At 37.0% G+C, this 15,200-nt stretch overlaps 1 protein-coding gene across 1 annotated transcript in view; it reads right to left on the reverse strand.

The window, feature by feature from the left end:
• The window catches only part of LOC131591822 (metabotropic glutamate receptor 8), a 303,751-nt gene that overhangs the window by 206,635 nt on the left and 81,916 nt on the right, over positions 1–15,200 (reverse strand). The gene's annotated exons all lie outside the window — the stretch shown is intronic.

Consider the following 15,200-nt stretch of genomic DNA (forward strand, 5'->3'; position numbering starts at 1 on the left):
GCAAGTATCACTCTAAAACTTTGTTCCTGAATGCATTAAAAAGACTTTTTTACAACAAAAAGAAGACTTAAGATAGCTAGGTATAATACTTAAAACCTAAAGACAGTATTGTGGAAAAGATAGACTCAAACAATTTTAGAGTTTTCTGGACAAGCAGAAAATATCAAAAGCACAAGAATCTTGAAGAAAAATAAAATAAAAAAATTTTATCCAGATGGGGAAAAGAAACTGTACTGCTCTTTCAAGTTCTGCAAACTATGGCAAGCACCACTAGCAAAAGGTAGCTGCTTTTGTTTGCAAACATGCACTTTACTTAGGAGTCCTGGGAGTCCTTCATTTTTAAGTAATTTCAAACACTCACAGGAGTATGACTAGTGTTGGGAGGGTTCTGTTTTTTTGTTTTTTTTATGAAGTGTTCATCATTCACTTTGTTACAATTCTGGAGATGTTTTACTTCAAAATATGTCTATATTTCAATATTTGATTTCTTTTTTCAAATTTTTTTTCCATTACTACTCCATCCTTGAAACACTTTTACAACTATTATCTTCCCTATTTCCTCCTCTTTCCACTTGCTTGTTTTCTAGACAGCTGTTCTAAGTGTGAACTCTAAAAATGTGAAGAGACATCTGCTGTTCCTTCCTCATGCCACAGAGCCTTGGGTGGATCTATCAAGAATTTCTCTGTATTACAGGGTTATAAAAAGAGAATTCACATCTTTCAGACTCAAAAAGGCCAGGATCATTAAAATTTCATCTATTATAATTAACTCTTTATACAGAGAAAACTCAAAGCAAACAGGTATCACAGCATATAAAAAAAGGGAGTTTTTAAACAACTCTTCCACCAGCAGGTCTTTGATGTTAGGTTTTACTTCAGTTTGCTCAGGAGCATAGGAAGGGACAGGGCATTCTGCCAAATCCCTGATGAACTCTCAGAAACCTCTCCCAGCCCACTGGGGCTGATGCTGCTCCTGGTGGCACTCAGCCTCCTGGTAACATCTGGATCATTGTCTGCCTCAGCACCCAGGAGTCAGCAGTAACAGAGAGACATCCAGTGAAAGCTGCAAAACACAGATTTCCTTATATCTTGCTCTGAACTTCATTGCATGAAATTTTACTTTAAATTCTATAAATATATTAAATCAATATTTTACTAACTGACATGTGTCACCTATTCAATATTTCCCCAACATGTAGTATCAGTAAAATCAATATTTTCCACCCACTTATTGACAACCACATCTGTTATTGCTGATTCACCAATTTGTGTCAATCTTTTTGGCCAAAATTGCTATTACTGTCATTACATAATCAATCACTAATTTAGAAATTTATCTCTATTTTCATTATGAAGTCCTATGAACGCATTGAATCCAATAAAGAAATTGGAACATTTTCTGAGATATTCAGCATTCATTATATAGTATGATATTTTTTTCCTATTCTCAGTGGATCATAATAAATGAATAAACCTTCAAGATTCCTGCTCAGAAGGAATATCCTGTCACCCCACCAGTGACCTGTTGCAATATCTATTATTAGATGTACTATTTAATTAGGATATGCACTCAGGAGATCTGCTTAATCAGGATGTCTCCCAGTGAACACATTTAAGTCCAGCAACATTCATTGGCAATGACTTTCATAATGGGAATAGTAACTTCCCTTAATTGGGATACCTTAGTGTGAGTTAGTGTGATAACCTAAGTCTTGTAGTACTTCTGTCTTCTCTGAGAAGTGCTTTCAGATTTTCTCATGCTGTGACAGAAAACACATGAAATATGTATTGCCCTGGATTCAGACATGAGAGTCAACTTCTTCCTAGTAGCAGGTAGTGCTGCATTTTGGTTTTAATGTAACAATAAATGTTGAGGACAGGCTGATATTTTAGCTGTTGCTAAGCAGTGCTGACCCAAAGTCAAGGACTTTTCAGTTTCCCATGCTCTAGTCCAGTCTCTCCTTTCTGGAACAGGAGGTCAAGCAGTTAATACTCAGATGGTTTTCCTTCTACCTTGTTGCTTCCTGGGATGACCCTTTTTACCTTCATGGATGGGTATTGAGAGAAGATTTTAAGCCAGCTCACATAACGCGCAGTTATTTGGTTTCCCGCTTTTCTCTTCCACGCCTTTCGAAAACCCTCTTTTCCTATCTTGAGAGCCACTTTAGGGTCATCAATAGGGCTTAGTTGTGACAGCTGATGATCAGAACAGACTGAAGGCCAAAAGCCATAATTTCTCACAGGAAGTCAGAGTTTAGAGCTGGCTAGAGGAAAACTACTCTGTATCCACACATTAGAGAAGAAAAAAGCAAGCAGCTGTGTTATGTGCCTTGATTAAACTGCCTCTTTATTCATCACCAATTCTATCAGCCTCAGTTGAAGAAACCTTACCAACAGGCAATTTTAAAAAGAAAAAGAAACAAAATCTGCAGCCTTTATGTGCATATATTCAAGTTCCATCTCCAAGAACATCTATTGAAATATTTTAAGCTAGAAATTTGCTGCTCATTGACAATCTAAGATAACCAGGAGCTTATTGATCTCTCCTCCTCCACTAAGAGAAGGAAATAATGATAAAGAGCTGCTGTTGAGATAAAATGCACCATACTTAACATCAAGTATAATGCACAAAAATTAAAACTTTAAGAATAGCTGAGTAACTGTCAGCACAACATCAGTGAATGACTTCTCCTTTTTTCTCTTTTTTTTCCTGCCCTACCTTTGCTCCCTAAATTCAACAACAGATGGAAAGAAAGCAGCAAATATGAACATCCTGGGAATGCAGAAAATCCTGTGTGATCGTGCAAGCATATCCACAGAAGCAGATGCAGTTGCTTGCTCACTTGAGGTCTGAGCTGGCTGGATATAGGCCAGCTCCAGTCCAAAACTTACAGAACCATGTTACCTGGCTTTTATTTTAGGATTAGCACTATGGTAACACATGCTGCTGGCTTGCACTCAGCTGTCTGAGAACACAGATGGAATGGGAGCACAACTGTCCAAACCTGTACATGTAAACATGGTCTGCATGTCACTGCAGATCTCCATTCAAGGAGCCAGGACAGGAACTCCATGGGCTGTACACAATGAATCCAATTCTCCCTTCCCTAGTATCCATATAGGAAGTAATGACATGAAATTGCTCCCATGAGCACAGGTATTAAAGCAATGAAAACCTAGCTTACAGCACGTTCAAAATATACTAATTCTACCGACTTATCTAGTGCCCAATTATATCCTTTCCCACCTCTTGAGGGTTTTTTTCCTTGCATTTAACTATGTCCAGGATAGGTTCTGATGATGCTACACTTTGTGACCAAACACATACTTCATGCCTGGACAGTTAATACCTGGCAGCATATTAAAGCACCACTTCTTGATTCAAATATTCCTGATATTTGAAATAGAAATAAATTACATTACAAATCTCTTGTCAAGTCACATTGATATTTTGTATGGAGGTTCCCCATGTTATACCCCTATCTGGCAGGGTACTCGAGGAAGTTCTGGATGGAAACAGCATCTGGCCTCTGGTAACTGGAGAGTGGGTGGCAGTTTATTTACGGAACGTACTTGATCAGAAAGTCTTTCATGTCTGATCTCTCTCCTCTTTCAGCAGTCAGTGTTGAATGTTTTGTAAAATGAAAAGGTTTATATGGCCTTTTTCATTCAGTTCCTATTCTGAGATGCAATTTTTAATTTTAAAGAAAATCTAGACCTTATTATTAACACCTGGTATTATCTCTTGCACGGTATACTCTACATCACCTAAAAGTTTCCAATTTAAACCCATAACTTGAGGTCGAAAAGGTGAATTCTATTTTCTTTTGTTTTCTGCTTAGTTTTTGAATTCCCAGATGCAGAAATCATATTTTTGCATAACAATTTCCACACCACTAGCAGTCTACGGTATTCAGTAAAAAAATTTCCAGATATGGCTGATAGTATTCAGCAGTGGAATTATCTTATATCTGCTGTACTTTTCATATCTTAGATAATAACACTGATTTTAAAAAGCCTTCCTGAATTTCTGCAGCACTGTTTTAGCTATTAAATAATGCAATGCTTTTTGTTCTACAAAGGATATCTTCACTTCCTGAAAAGAAACACACAGACTAGTTCAAAACACCTCTTGACCTTCTCTTCAGTGAGTTCCTTATGTTTCCCATCATAAGATACACTTTCCAATGTCTTAAACATTTTCTTTCTCTGAATCATCTATTTTAACTGCAGGACTCAAAGCTGAATACTCTATTTCAATATTAGTCTCACTAGCACATACAGAGGAAATATCTCTTTGCTATTCTAATACTTCATTTATATATATATATATATATATATATATACACCTAATGATGCCTTTAACCCAGATAGCCAAAGCTCCTTATTGGATATTTCAATTCTTGTACTATCCTGCATTTAAATGTCTCAGAATCATGTGGTTTAGTTGCATATATATTTTCTGTTTGATCGATATTGTTCATTGGTATAACTCATTCTGAACATTCTGAAATTTATATTTTTTACCATTTCATTATCCTTTGCATTACCTATAAACATGAACAGCTCTCCAGCCAACAAGTCCTGCCCACCTCAGTCTTAATCTTTTATACTTATACATTGGAAGTACATCTCTGCTTCTGTCCAAATTATGCATAGGGTCTTCATAACAAGTTTTCAATAGCTTATTCACTGACTTAATTAACTAGGCTAGAGCCCTTTCAGTTATACACTGTACACCTTCCATAATGCCTGAGTTTACACACCAATGTAAGGCTTCTGTCCAGGAGGCTAAACTCTCCAGAATGAGACAGAAGGCCTTCCAGAAGACACCAGATGTTTTCCAGACTTCACAGGCCACCTGAACAGATTAGCCTTGCACCTTGACTAAGATGAGGAAAGCCAGACCACAGAATTCACCTTTCTCCATCCTAGCTCCACGTGCAGTCTGTTTCATGTGACAAGACATCCACAGAGTAGCATCACAGTTCTGTGGCACTGTCTGCACTCCTGTTTCTGCAGAGCTAGATGAGAAAGGAATTATGGCTTGTCTGAAGGAGACTCACTGTGAGGTGCAAAAGGCAACATCAAGCATAAAAACGACTAGAACACTGAACTGTCTCGCCAGACCCTTGCTCAATTTTGAACAATTTATTAATAAGACAGATCTTTTAGGTACTTTTTCTGACTTGAAAAAGTCTTTAAATTCATCATACTGGAATGAAAATTCCAAGTTCAAGCCTTGATTAGTATTTTTGAAGAATATTCTTGCAATATCCACACACTCAAAATGTCTCCAAATGCCTGTGTTATGTGTATGTGCTTATGTGCACAAACACACACACAGAATGGTAACATTTCTGTAGAATTTGACAATTAAGCTTCAGCAATCACACTGGGAGGTCTGAGATTTACAACTATAAACCTTTTATATACCAGATTATTAACCACCTTTTATATATCAGATTCTTAACCTGATCAAAACAATGTCAGCACTGCAGGAAACATCTTTGATCATTTCATCAGGTGAAAACAGTTGAATTAGATTTAGGAAAACAGGTTGCCTTACAAGTTTTCCCAATTCTGGATTCCTATTTTAACTCTTAAATACAAGTCTACTCATTTTGAGGAGCCTAAAGCATTGCTTAAATGCTGTTCAAGCCAAGACCTTGAGCTTGAGCTAAGAGTTACTACATGTGCACATGAAGACATGGATTTTCACAGGTTCTACAAACATGTCCTCCATCCAAGAGCATTTGTTCAACCACAAAAAAATTGGAAAGACATATAAATGGAGAATTTATTAAGCAAATACACTTTTGTTGGATTTTATCCAAAGAAGACAAAAAGTAAGGCTAAAACTTCCAAAAAGCTACGTTTCTCAACATCTCCCAAGCCTTGCTCATCACAGTGATTCTGACTGGTGACATATAGCATTTTACAGTTTTTCCTGAAGCTGAGAAGCTTCCTGAAACTGAGAAGATGTCAGTGGGAGTTGATGATGCTGAATGATCTTACCAGCAGCTTAAATAATTGTATGATGTATTGCAGATCTTAAGTCTGGTGTAGTTACATAAAATTATATGAACAGATTGTGAATAAATGGTAAGTAATACAACAGATTGTGAAAAATTGTAAGTAAAATCATATTCATCTTTTGATATTGCTGTGCTGGGTTTGGCTGGGATAGAGTTAATGAGCTTCAGAGTAGCTAGTATGGAGCTCTGTTTTGGATTTGTGATTTAAACACTGATAATGCAGAGATGCTTTCATTATTGCTGAACAGATCTTACACAGAGCCAAGGCCTTTTCTGGCCTCACCACACCAGTGGGGAGGCTGGGGGTGCACAAGAAGTTGGGAGGGGAGAGAGCCAGCACAGCTGACTCCACCTGAATTAAGGGATATTTCAGAGCATATGGCATCATGCTCAGCTCAGATAAAGTTGGGGGAAGAAGCAGGAAGTGAGGGGGACATTTGGAACAGCTGCCTGCCCATGGGAACTGGTGAATAAATTCTTTCTTTTGTATATGTTGACTGTGCTTTATTTATTAAACTGTATTTTCTCAACCCATGTGTTTTCTCATTCTTAACCCCCTGATTCTGTTCCACATCCCACTGTGGGGAGAGGAGTGAGCAGCTCATTGGTGCAGCTCATTCTTGGCTGGGATTAAACCACAACAATTGTAGTCTGATTATATAAACAGCTCATGTTGCACATTACAAAACATATAACAAAACAATTGCTTTTCCAGTTCCTGTCATATACATGAAAACTTTTTAATTAGAGTAACATTCCATTTGTTATAATGCAGTTTCACAGATCAGTTGGGCACTTTGTCACAACTGATCATATATCTTGATTTTTTTTTTACATTTTTTAAATCAATGTACTTCTTCCTTGCATTAATAGCATTTCATGTAGCAAAACTGGTAAAGACATTTCTATTTTCATCATAGTTTAATCCTCTTCCCCAGTCCTCATCCATGGAAAGATTCTTTGGCTAAAGAAATATTTTTCTGTTAAAGAAATTTAGTAAATATGACTGCTTTTATCCAAAGCACACATTTCACTGCTATTTAGTCTAAATAACTTCTGTTATAATGATTTGCCTCAAGATTTTCAAGAAAACAAGTTTATATGCTGCTGATATTAATTTACAACCTCTCCTTCAGGCACAAAAAAAAATTATAAAAATAAATCAGGATCAACCTTAATTCCCTTTAAAAAAAAGAGGACAAAACATTTGAGGTTTCACTCACATAGAGAATTCAAGTGGACATAACTTACATACAGAGAAGGGAAACAATTTTTTTCTCAGTAATTCATTAATATCTCAGAATAATTTTCTTTGTTGATGCTATCCTGCTTTTTTTGAAGGGTTTTCCATAAAACCTATGTTCTTCAATTGACATCTTATATGATAGATGGGTTTGGAGGAAAAGGAAAAAGGTGTCACATTGTCTCTGTGCACATAAAATCATTTAATTCCTTTATCACTAAATTCCTGGTAACACCGTTACGATCTCTTCCCTTCTAATACATTGGAGTATTACAGATATAGCAGTAGGGTGGCCACTTCCAGTCACCCAGAAACCCTTGTCAAAGAATCACTGAACAAAATTCCCGATTTCTCACAGGTGAAAAACAAGGGCACCTGATAGGGGTGTCCATCCCCATCCTACCTCTCACCTTGAGCAAGATCCAGACTATCCTACATCTTCCTAATTTGAAATACAGAGATTTTAGGCACTTAATATCTCAAGTACAAATACCTCAAGAACAGCCAAGAAAACCAGTTTGCTTGGACTCTTACACCAAGTCCTGTAAGTATACAGAGAGGTCAAAACTCCTTCCATTTCTGAAATTTCATCCCTTTTGAGCATGTGTATGCTCAGCAGTGGGACATACCTACTCCAGACCTACTCATGGCTCCCATGGTCATCTTAAAGCAGTAGTAAATCCACCTTTGAAGTCTGCTTTGGCTGGCATGCTCTAAGCTTATCAGAGAATTATCAAGTGAAACATAAAACAGTCATTTAATTCCAGTATTTCTTCCATGTGATGGCTGAGCAGCTAGCTCAGGTGATACTCTAGGAAGGTAGTCACTCTCTAAGGCTACCCTAACAGTCATCAAAATCCTTCTCAACTCTTAGACATCTTAAACAACCTTCTTTGATTCTATGTTACAGTCTTAATCTTTCATACTTTCTGTATCTTTATACATTTTGTTATATTTCTATCAGAAACAGAGAGAAATTCTGCTCTTTGGAGAGGGTTCTTTTGACCATCTTCTCTAAGAAAGGAAATTTAAAAAAAAGAATAGGAATAAATTGAAATTATTTTATTGAATTCTTTACGTAGAATTCAGTCAACAAAAACGGACATCCAGAACTGTTTTAGGGGTTGCAAATGCCTCCTCTCCTGTGGGCACAGCAGCACCTGAGGTACCGACTCTGCCTTTGGCACAGGAGCAACAGGCAGCCGGTGTCTTTTTGTAGTGACAGCAGGAGGCAAAATAACCTGCCCAAAAATACCTAAATATCACCCAGTACCTTTCTTTCAGCCACTGAATTCTGGCCTTTTTCTGATAATAAGAAATCATTGCACAGAATAATAAATGGCAACATAACAAATAAAAATACCACATACCAATGCAATTTCTGTTAATGTAGTAATAATATATACTACTTTAACAAAATTAAAGTATAAAGAAGCAATCAACGGAGGAAAATAAAAAACTCCCATTTTGATAAAAATAAAGATTTTGTTATATCAACTTTTTTTCCAGTATATATAAAGCTATTTTGGGGGGGGCAGGGAAACAACACCAACAGCCACCATAACCACCACAAAGAAAGTCCAAATTTTCCAGTTGCATTAATCAAAAAACAAATTTCAGTCTTTAGCATAATAGTGTTGGGTTCCTAAAGATCTTCCTGGCTATCCACATGACCCCTGTGATAATTTTAGTGTCTTTCTAGTTCCAAAGTACCCAGAACTGTAACATTTTTCTAACTGTAGTGTTAGCATCTCCCAGAAAGGGGCATTGTCACCTCCTCTTCTAGCTGAGATACCTCTAAATCTAAATGGCTTTGACTTTTTGCTGCCATATTTCACAACAAACTTATATCTAATTGTCTATTATTGCCCATGGGTCTGCTTTTCAACATTATTGATTTTCATCAATCTTCTTCCTGTTGTTTGGGATTTTTTTTTTCCCCCAGATATAATCAATCCTATTTCCTGCAGATTCTTTAAATCTTGTTTAGGATCCTGCCAGTACAGTTCTGTGAAACACTTCTTCAGTGGTTTTACATGAAAAAGTCCACAGAGTATGTGTATGCATAATTACCATTTCCTCATCCTTTACTGGTAAAATAAAGATGATTGCTTTAGTGAGGAACAAAAAACCATGATTCAAAGGCATAGAGAAGGATTACAAAGTCACTTGCCACCAACGTCACCTTTTTGAATTGCACAAAAACCAGTGGGACTGCTCCAGTAGCTGACACACCCAGACGAGGTCAGGCTCTGCGGTAGCAGAGCTCAGCCCACACCGAGTTTGCACGACGGCATTGTCCCTCTCACCAGGTCATGGCAGGCACAGTACGGAGTAGGCACGAAGCTGAGAAAGCCACACCAGAAACCCACAGGTTTCTGAAGCAAAAGTGGGGCATTAGGGGAGCAACTGCTGAGGCCAGACAGTCCCTTCATCTCTGGAACCCTCCTACTTGTAAATTCAGAAGTTATACAGAATCCTATTTAACACCATGAAATACAGAACACATTAGTTTTTGCATGCTCATTTCCATAAAGACCAGCTGGAGCTGCAATGTAAAATCAAATTTTTGCTGTTGTAAAACAAATTCTGAGTATTTTTTTTACTTTTAGACTGTGAAAACCTTGTATTTTTGGACACATGCATTCTTATACAATAACCAAAATCAACCTACTCTAAGAAACAGATTTAACAGGTTGGGGTTTTATAAGTTGTTTCTTGATGCGAGGATATTATCATCAAATGTATTACCTTGACAAATCTCTATGGCAAAGCAATTTTGATTTCAAGCTTTACTTTTCTAACTTCTCTGCATCTTGAACAAACAAGATAATTCTTTCTCCTTTATTTACTTGTGATTTCCTTTCTGAACTTGGTGAAAAGAAATTATTTTTCAGTATTAAAGTTTTAAAATTTTCTACAGAAAATCATATATCAATTTTTGTCTGATAATGAAGCATAAAAATCAATCTGAACTAGAGTTTCCTTACAGATTTCCACTGCAAGATTCTTGTGATTCAGGTCATCCTGAGGCTTCAATAATGAGCACAGAAAATGGCAGCATTTTTGCTGGGCAGGTTCAAAATAAAACAGTGACAGTCTGCACCTTCTGAAAAAAGGGCATTTCAGAAATTTTTCAATTTCTCAACTCCAACAAGACATCCAAATTTTGCTGTTCGTTTCAAAAAGCACCCTCTAAAAAGAAATGTTTCAGTCAAATTTTATTCTATTTTTTACTTCTCCATAAGGCAAGAAAACAGAAAACTTTCTCCCTCTTCCCTGTGGAGGACCTTCTCAACATATACTTTTGCTATAACTCCTGTAAAATCATCTGTTGACTATCAATGCAAACCTAAGTAGACAGGATTACCTAGCTATATTTAACTAAAATGAAAAGAGCTGAAATTCAGTAACAGTGATTATATTTCTCAATATTCATTATCATAATTTATCCTGCCACAATTTATAATAATTCACATCCTGTTTCCATATACTATGAGGTCTTTTGAGAGGGACATTCTCTGTTCATCAATACAGTGAGCAATATGTGAGGAACCTAACTTTCAATGAAACCTTTGTGAGTTATTAGGAGTTAAAAAGGAACTAAAACTAGCTCATAGAATTAAGATGAAAAAAAGCAAGGCTGCATTCTTATTAAGTAACAGAAGAAAACCAGCAGTTTGATTATGCATAAAGGTCATAAAAACTTTCTTGGGTTTGGATGATTTGGAAGAGATTCAGAACAGACTGAGGGAACACAACAGGCAAGTTATGATGCACTTTGCTTCCCAGACGACATTAATCATACCTTCCATCACTTCCTTCTACACAGTACATTTCATACCTGGGTTAAATGTGTTAATACAAAATGTGAGATCCCTGAGCACAATTGCAAATAGAAACCATAAACACTTCAACCAAGTGTATGTCCTAAATACCCTCCAACAGAACTCAGAACAGCAATAAAGTTTGTTAGCTGTTGTTTCAATGTGAATTTTATGCATTTCTAAGATTCTTTTTAACTTCACAGTGTTTGATCCCCATTATTTGTGGTGCTATCTATCTACAGATTCTCACACAGATGCTATCAGTGCTCCCCAGTACAGAAGCAGAAGGAGAATGAGTGTTTCTCACTTGGAGAACTGTGCCAGGCAAAAAAATTAGAATGCAAACAAAGCCATCATGACACTAAAACCATAGGAATTAGAGCAGTGTGAAAAACCAGTTTCATACAAAAAGTTCAGGCTTGGACTGTACAGGTCATTTGGCTTTCTGTGGAACTGCTACATAACAAATTACAATCAGATATGTTGGTACATTAATGTAAAAAAAGATACATACATGCTCTGGAGGCAAGTTACATCACGTTAGGAGAGAAGCACATATCCAGGCTGATACTGAAGTATTATAAGTGATGCATTAAATTTATGTTCCCTCATAATTTGTTAACGTGCATTTACCTAAAGTGACATCTCGTAAATGATGAAATTACAAAAATGGAGACTCTTGCTGGAAAGCTCGCAACTCTCCCAGGAGGAATTTCATCATTCAAATCTTGAAAAGCACAGTTAAGAAATTTGGACAGATTTGAAAGACAGAGCTGGGAAATTTGCAGAAGTAACCTAAGGAAAGGTTGTCAGATGTTTTCAGTTTCCAAGCACAACCCAAGAGTAATGTCCATCATTCTAAGAAAATGGCTCCTGAGTCACATCAACATCCCGTAACTTTAAACAGTAGATTTTTGATAAAATGCAGACACTGTCCCACATGAGGAAAGCAGTCCTTTTATAACTATTCTTCAAAAAAATAAACTCTAAAGGAGTAAACAAAACTAATGACTGACACATAAAGGAACTCTGAGAATTTCAGATCTCTGAGGATTTTCAGATATGTTAAGTTCTATCACTATTAAAGGCTTCACTTGAAAATTCAGGTTCTCAGAACTGAAAATCAGTCTTGCAAATCCCATTCAAAGATCCCAAACTGCTCTAAAAATGTTATGATTACATTGAAAAAAACAGTATGAAGGTTCATTCTTTTTTGTTACAAGAAGTTCAGTCTCTTCCTACACTAGAAGATTGGAAAGTTACACAACATGGTTGACAGTTATCCTGGTAGGAAACTGGGACTGATAGGCTCTGCTGCTGGCTAAACAGGACAACTCCTCCTACACAGGCAAACTCACAAATAGCTCAGTGACAACTTACCACACTTTACAGCACCACTGTACATACCCTTCTTATTCTTTCTCCAAGATGCTTCACTGATCTTTCTTGACAATTTCTGGCACTTGATAAGAACTACACACACCACTTCCTATCATCCTTTTCTAGCCTATTAGATCCCAGCACCATCCTAGTTCCCAAACTGGAAACACAAATAATTTATTATAACCCATAATGTGATAAAAAAGGTGAAATATCAGGTTTTATCCTCAGGTTAAATCAACAAAGGAGATAAAAACCATTGGTGTCATCTGGATGCAAGCCAGTCTGTCTGAAATGACAGAGGCATAGGTAGCCTCCCAATCGATTTCATCTGTCCCATAGGCAACCCTGTCAATACTGTCAATACAATACAATCCTGCCTGTGTTGTTACTTCTAAAACCTCATCACAGGGCTTCTTAGCAGGGTCTGTTTCTTCATGATTCACACTTTAAATATATTTTAAAATTCCTGCTTTGATGTGCCTACCTTTTTCTCTCTCTGGAGTCCATTAAAGGCCATACTGTGTTTTTCACTAACTGGTGACAGGTCTATCACCTTGAGAATACATTGCTCAATATAGTGTTCATCTCAAATAAACAGGACACAATTTCTGCATCTGATGAGATCAGCAGAACAGAAGTCTTTAGTTTCATGAAAATATCAAAAATACCATGAAGTACTCTGACAAACATCCTCTAGCAAATCTTGCTGTCAAATTTTAAATATTTTCATATCTACTACATCAGCAACCTCCAAGATTTTTTGATCATGCACCTTTACCAGTAAAAAATTTTCAGTGCACATCCCAATATATATTTATTTATAAACTATATACATGTACTACTGTACATGTACATTTGTGCTGTGTGTATATATAATCTATTATTAATAATAATATTGCATTATTATTTAAAAATACTCAGAAACAACTATTTTAAAAGGGTAAGTTAAAGACAAAATATAACACTACTGTTACATTTGGTGTTTGTCATTGTTTTTTTTTATTTTAATACTAAAAAAAAAATAATCTTTTTTCTCCCCAACAGATGTGTTTGCACACCCTTTGTGGTGTACAAACCCCACTTTGGAGATCACTTCATCCCACTTCTTTAGACCATCCTTTTTCTCTGCCAGATAACATGTGTTTGTGCTATGCATGTCACTACAGAAATAAAATAAAAATACAATGCATATTAATCAGAAATTTATTGATATGGTACCCTAGAGATTACTGAGACCCAGAAACACAACCTTTTCTATTGCCTTTATTATGGGTACCCTGCTGTACAGCAGTAGGGTTGGGCAGACAGCTGTAGAAAGCAGGAGAGTGCATCCTAAGCAAATCAAAATCAGAATCACTACTGAACATCTGTTAGTGCCAAGAGGCACTCATGTGATTTTTCCATGTAGACCTCATTGCCCTTATTTTCATTGTGCTGTGAAGCAGTATGAGTGGAACGAGACTGTATAGGGAGCAAAAAACAAACTGTCAAAATGTTCCACTAGCCTTAGGCCTGAATATTTTGTCTGTTCTCTGAAAAGTATATATAAATCAGGTAATCACAAATGACAGCAGCATCACTGAAATTTCAGTGTCTAAAAGTTAGATAATAGAATACAAAGTAGCCATTCAGGCTCTGTTTATCATCATTGGGCAGAAACCAGCCCCTACCAGAGTGGTGCTAATCTCATCCCCCTTCAAATCCTTAAGCTAAGTCAAATAAATTGGTTTCTGAAGCTGCCCTCATCTTTCTGAGCTGAATGTGAGGCAGGTCGTAACAACAAGAACCATCACAAATACAGTGCTTGAAACCTTAAATTAGGACAGGTGAACACCACCCTGCCTGTCTACCTGTTCTACTGCACATGCCACATAGACTTACACTTGAAAATGCTTGAGATAAAGTTTCCTTTACTATATATATAAGCAGTTTCATTTCTTAGCCTATGTGCTGGTTTTGTCTAGGTTATGGTATTTTTTTTTTCCATAGCATGAGACTATGCTTTGGATTTGTGCTGAGAACAGTACTGGTAACACAGGGATGCTTTTGTTATTCCTGAGCAGTGCTTACACAGTCAAGACCTTTTCTGCCTCTCACCCCAGCTCACCATTGAATAGCCTGAGGATGCATAAGGACATGGGAGGAAACACAGGCAGGAAGCTGACCCAAATTTACCCAAAACATATTCCCTACCATATGGAGTCATTCCTAGCATTTAGAGCTGGGTGAAGAAGAAGAAAAGGAAGGATTTGGACTGTTGACATTTACCTTCCCAAGTCACTGTTACATGTGATGGTGCCCTGCTTTCCTGGCTATGGCTGAACACCTGCCCACTCATAAGAAGTGGTGAATTAATTCATTGTTTTGCTCTGCTTGTGTGCACAGCTTTTGCTTTACCTATTAAACTGTCTTTATCTCAACCCATGAGACTTTTCACTGTCATTCTTCCAATTCTCTCCCTCAACCTGTTGCAGGGCAGGGGAGTAAGCAAGGAGCTGCATAGGGCTTTACTGCAGGTGGGGTTAAACTACAACACCCTACATTCTCCTGATAGGAACACCAATGACACACAAAAAAAAGGCTACCACTACAATTTTGTCACTGGCACCCTGTTTTCATACTGTTCTCTATTATAGATCTTATTTAATATTGGCATTTAGAATACATTGTACACTAACAGTATCAGTACCCAGACAGATGTCTTGTGCT

This window comes from Poecile atricapillus, chromosome W (genome assembly GCF_030490865.1).
Source record: "Poecile atricapillus isolate bPoeAtr1 chromosome W, bPoeAtr1.hap1, whole genome shotgun sequence".
In the NCBI taxonomy this organism is placed as follows: Eukaryota; Metazoa; Chordata; class Aves; order Passeriformes; family Paridae; genus Poecile; species Poecile atricapillus.